The sequence below is a fragment of the Miniopterus schreibersii genome (assembly GCF_964146895.1).
Source record: "Miniopterus schreibersii genome assembly, chromosome: 15".
NCBI lineage: Eukaryota > Metazoa > Chordata > Mammalia > Chiroptera > Miniopteridae > Miniopterus > Miniopterus schreibersii.
In genome coordinates this window covers 28198651-28204430 of record NC_138115.1, presented here as the reverse complement: position 1 = coordinate 28204430, position 5780 = coordinate 28198651, and positions in this window count along the sequence as shown.

The window sequence follows — 5780 nt, the reverse complement described above, 5'->3', positions numbered from 1 at the left end:
TTGTTTCCCCCACTCTGCCATGAACCCCCTGCCACTCTGTCAGCATTCAGAGCCATGAGATGAGTAAATATGTAGAGAAAAAAAGCAACAGATAGTCTCCCCATGCTGTGGAGACCCCTAATTTCTCTGGTCAGAGAGAAGTGTTCCCCGGCCTTAGAGTTTAGGTGCCTACATGGCTACCACAACCACTACACAGCAATGCCACAAAATTGCCTGGGGACTAGGGAGTGAGAGAATGGAAAAAAATACCCACCAACCAACCTAAGGGATTTCTCCCACTCTCTCAGACCTGTAGAGGCTTTCTTTCTAATGCCCCAAATCAGAACTCCGGGAGTTCTTTTCTTCCTCATCTGGTATACAGTTCCATGTTTTGGACTGCCTTTGAATCTAGGCTCAGAGGTATGAAAGGATAGAACCTGAAAACCCACCTTTTTTGTGTGTGTGTGTGTGTGTGTGGTTGGTTGAGTTCCACTTTCCTTCCCCAATCTACCTGCCACATTTTAGGCCTCAGAAAGCTGCTCCGTGCATCCTGTCCAGGGTTTTTAATTGCATTCAGTGTGGGAGAGAGGGTGGAGTGTGCAACTGGAAACTTACCCTTTTTAAACTTTCAATATTTGGAAGACAGAAGATGGGTGCCACTCTATGAGAAGAAACATTCTTTCAAATCTTGTGGAGTGTGGAAGTGATATTTTGGACATGATGTCAAAGAAGAGGAAAGGAACAATACCTCTCTGAGGTTTGAATTGGTGGTGAAGAGACCAAAGTGGGAATTAATGGGAATGAAACATGGTCTGAAATTGGAACCAAGGACTTTTAGAGGAAGAATTTTGCTATGTTAAATTTCCCAAGAGTCATTGGTACCAAACACAGGCAGGTAACATCCTCCTAGACCTGCTTCAGTGATTTGGCAACATTAAAGATATTTTGCACACATATAAATATTTCTTAGTGTATAAACAGTGTATTCTTTTATTACAGCACTTCTTCACATATGTCATATTAGCTAGGACCATTTTGGTTGCAAGTGACAGGGACTTATCTTGAGCAGAATTTGGCAAAAGCAGGAATTGATTGGCTCATGGGCATCAGTTAAGATCGAGCTCATCATAAGGGGAAGGAAAACAGTGGGGCTTCAGCAACCATTTGATCCATGGTCAGGGACATGGCAACTGCTCCTCTGTTGCTCTCTGCAGATGGGCTTTCTCCATATGATGAGAAACAGCTGCTGAGTGTCCTTTCATTTTGTTTCTTTAAGTCTATACTAATGAAAACAGTTGTGGAGAGGGTCTCTGATTGGCCTGGATGTGTTCAACCAGCTGTGGCAGGGACAGGCGACAGAGTCGTGGAAGAAAATGGCAGCTGATTGAGGAAACCACCTGGATGGGGTGGGGGGTAGGAGCAGTTACCCGAAAGGGAGGGTTTTGGTCCAAACCAGTTCAACAGTTGGCATAAAGGGAAACATTACTCTTACCCAGCCTAAAATGTTACAGCCTTGTAATCATATAATTCTATTATTAAGTTATATTTTTCTTCTCCAGAATTCAAATTTACATGTACCCTCTGGCTTTCTTTTTGTCCAAATCCTTCATCATTTAAAAAAAAAATCATACGTTAGATATGTGCTGTAATTTTTACCCTTATTTTTTCAAGTTTCTTCCAGTTATTTGCCTCTTCCTCTCAGTCCATCACCTCCTCTCTTTCTTCTTGTTTCTCTCCCTGTGCTCAGTAGACATTCTTTACCTATGAACAAACTGAAAATATCAAGTCTTCCAAAGAGATTCTGATCCCCAGTTCATAGAAGAGGGAAGAAAAAGAGCATTGATCTAATATTCACTGAGTCCCAGCTCCAGGGATGCCTATGCAGCTCAGTGGTAAATGTCCAGCCCCTGTCATCAGGAGCTGATGGTCAGGAGGAGTTGTAAGGCAAGTAAGTAGACAACCATGGTGCAGCTTAGGCTAATGGCAAAGGAAGTCCAGAATCCTGGGGGAAAATTGGATTGACTTCCAATCTAGATTTCCAAAGGAAAAATTAATGCTTGGACAGGTTAAGTAATCTGTCCTCGCTCACATGTTTGGGAAGCAGAAACAGGAATTATCCTTGGTCTGTGGGGCCAAAGCCCATATTTTCTCCCACTACACCATGCTGCTTCTGGATGAGTGAAATAAAGTTCAAATCAGGCTTGGCTCCTCATCACAGCTGCCTTGGAGGCTCCATCTTTCCTTTCTCTAGGCTCATATTGCCCTGTGGTATGACTCTAAAAATGAGATGCACCTCTTATGTTTCTCATCGCCTCTTTGGGATTTGCCATTGATTGAACAACACATTCTTACAGATAGATACATAGGAAAGGGAGCGAGCATCACAGGGTATTAATCTCAGCCCTATGCATTCAGTCAGGGCTGTCTCAAACAGAGTCTCTATGAAACTGTGTGTTAGGAATACACAAAACCTCAGGGTGTAAGCTTGGCAGGCTAAAAGGAAAGACGTAAGGACTAACACCAGGGGTCCCCTGACAAATAGCTCAGGCAAATAACCCAATTGTGAAGATGATAGTTTATGAACTCCACCACACATTTGAGACTTCCAGTTACCTTAAAAAAAAAATCTTTATTGATTTCAGAGAGAGGAAGGGAGAGGGAGAGAGAGAGATAGAAACATCAGTGATGAGAGAGTCATTGATCAGCTGCCTCCTGCATGACCCTGTCTGGGGATTGAGCCCACAACCCAGAACATGTGCCCCGACTGGGAATTGAACCAGGATCTCCTGGATCCTAGGTCAACGCTCAACTGCTGAGCCATGCCCGGCCGGGCTCCAGTTACCTTTTAAAGTCATACTCTTTGGAGCAGATAGTATAACCATATATGAAGATGTCTCATACATGTAAGAGAGGGAGAGAGGGGGAGAGAGAGAAAAAAAATAGACACAAGTATTTTCTAGTAAACAGTCTGCAGCAGGAAAAAGTATGAAAACCACCACCATTAATATCCTCAGAGGCCCCTCTAACTCATTGTAGACAACTCTCAATTTTAACATGGCTTCTTTGTAGTTCTGGAGATAGGTCCAAAGCCTTTGATGTAGGTTAAATGTGTAATAGCAGATGTTGAATGCAGGCTTGTCAGTGCGTCCTGGGCAAGGCCTGGTTTGACTTGCGATTTTACCAAGTCAGTGTCATAATAACCAGATAGTAATATTATGTGTGTAGATGCTCCTGGTAAATTATAGACGTGGAATGAATAAACAACCAGATTCCTCAACCCAGGACTATCCACCGCTGGGAACTTCATTCCAAAATGCTGTTTGGACAGAGATTATTCGTTCCCTGCGCAATGTTCTTTCCATCACGATGACATTACAAGCCATCATGCATGGTCCCTAGCTCTGTGCAGGGGAGTTATGTTATGCATAGACTTCCAGAAGTGTTTTCTTCTCTTTTGACTTGCTCAAACTATATTAATTTTAATAAGTATTTATGGAGGCTAGCTGTCATTGAGGGGTATGGACGATACAAAAAGCTATAAAATTCCTTTAACTTTCTCCTGAAAAAAATCTCATTTTCTGCTGCCTAGTAGATCATCTTTTCCTAGAAGAAATAAACTGATATGTCAAATTTCAGACCCACCTGAAGGCCTATAAAATGAGGAAAGCAACCTGTTACACGGGTATGAAATTAGGGCCCTCCTGATGGTAGAAGGAACTTCTCAACAGGACTTTTTCATTCTGGATACAAATGTTTTGAATTTGTCCTTTTGTAGTTGATTTAAAGATGTGTATCTCCTTGTTGGGGTCCTTCCATATCATCTCTCTTTAAAGTAAGCTGAATTGAATATGTAATGTCTGAGCAAACTGTTATTTATCTGACATTCTTCGCAGAGTGACTGTGGGTGTATCTTAAGCTTTTTATTGACATGGGAAAAAGAGAGGAGGGTAAGTCAGTGATCCTAAATGATGATGTTTGAGCAGAGTAAGAACTCAGAGTGTGATTGGCAAAGGGAAAACATCAGTCCTTGGGTGCCCAAACCAGAAGCCCATCCTGGCCTGTTCTGCAGAAAAGAGATATGCGGACAGGGACTGGGGTACCAATGTCTGGAGGGTTTACCTGACAGGTGAGCAGAGTTAAGAACTGCTTCCAAGCTGAGAACATTTGCTTCCTGTATTATTTCACATTTCCCTGCTCTAGGCCCACAGGTGTTAGCTTTGGAAGGGAGTAGTCAAAAGCAGATGGCAGTTACTCACTTTTTGGAGTTCTTACTATGTGCCATGCCCAGTGTTAGAGACTTTATAGATAGAGCTTCATTTAATCACAATAAAAACTATAGGAAGCAAGTAAAATAGCCATGACTTTTACATTCACAATAGACTCTGAGACTGAGAGGAGAAGAAATGAAACTTTTCAAATTTTTCTAACATTGAATTCAGTTTGCAAATCTATTCCTGCTGCTAGAAGTAGATATAATCTAGCAAAGTTTCAAGTCTTTTCAACCTAACATACTAATTTTTTGATCATTTCTGGTTTAAACCTTAGCCATTTCAAGGTTTGTGGCTCCCCTACCCCCATACTCATATGCATTTTGTTCAAGGGAGCCTTCAGGATCCATCGGCATTAGGTTGATTGGCATCTGGCCTGTTGTCTCACTGATGAGGTGTCTGCTGCAGATGCTCCTCTTTGTCTCTTTTCCTATATTAGATTGTGCTTAGTTCTTCCTCTGTTGACCGAAGGGCCTCACTTCTTCTTTTGTGTTGCTGCTGACACTCTGTTGCAGAGGGCTTCTTCTGATCCGCCTGGGCCTCCTTCCCAGCCTCGGCTATGGGGTCCACTTGCCTTGTGCTGTGGTTACCTCCAGGCTGGTTCATGTGTGCTCATTCTCAGCAAACTTCTACTTTCCATTCATGTTTTTGGAAACTTTGGGGGCTGCTACAGCTGGGCTCATAACCTCTCACTGTCATTTCTGCAAAGCTGCTGACTGACTCTCAGAGAGCTAGAAAGGGCAAGGTACAGCCCCGGCCCACACTCAGATCCTTCCTGTCTGGTCTGGGCCTGGGCCAGGAATGAGAGGCAGGGAGTTGGATTCCTACAGGATTTCTCCTTCCTTCTCTCAAAACTCTCTTCCTTCTCCTCTACCTTGGAGCTCTTCCGTTTGCTCTGCAGCATATGGACAAACTTGCTTTCTCTATTGGCATCTCCATTAAAAAAATTTCCTACCTCACAGTCAGAATGTGCCTTTTGACCTTAAGAAATAAAGAATGTAGCAAGTTTGTTTTGAAAGGTAACTTGCAACATCAATGGATGTCCTTCCCTTTATAGTTGCAGAGCATGGGTGGGGCAGCAGTCACACAGCAGCAGATCAACTAATGCTTGGAAATGTTATTTCACAATGCTAATGTTATCTCCATTTCACGCTTGGAGACAGTAAGTCTAGAGAGGTTGAGTATTGAATATTTGACCACACTAGTGTGCAAGCTGGGGCAAAACCCAGAGTTGTCTTAAAGCAGGTATTTCCTCCTTTCCCCAAATCATGCTCCTTTCCGGAGGAGGCCCATGCTCCTTGCCAGGTTCTGGGTGTGTGCAAGGAAGGGCCCTACAAAATATGATAGGCCCAGTCACACTGGAATTGTTGATCTTGGGATGCAACACAGATAGGAACTGTCATTGGAAGACTGGCTCTGCTAGGTGGGGCTGTGAGAACCGCGTAAAGTATATGGTAATAGGTAGGTTCTGGCAAACAGGTCCCTGCTGCTTCAGCTAAAGCAGGAAGAAGAAAGGTGCTGAGTGAATTCCCA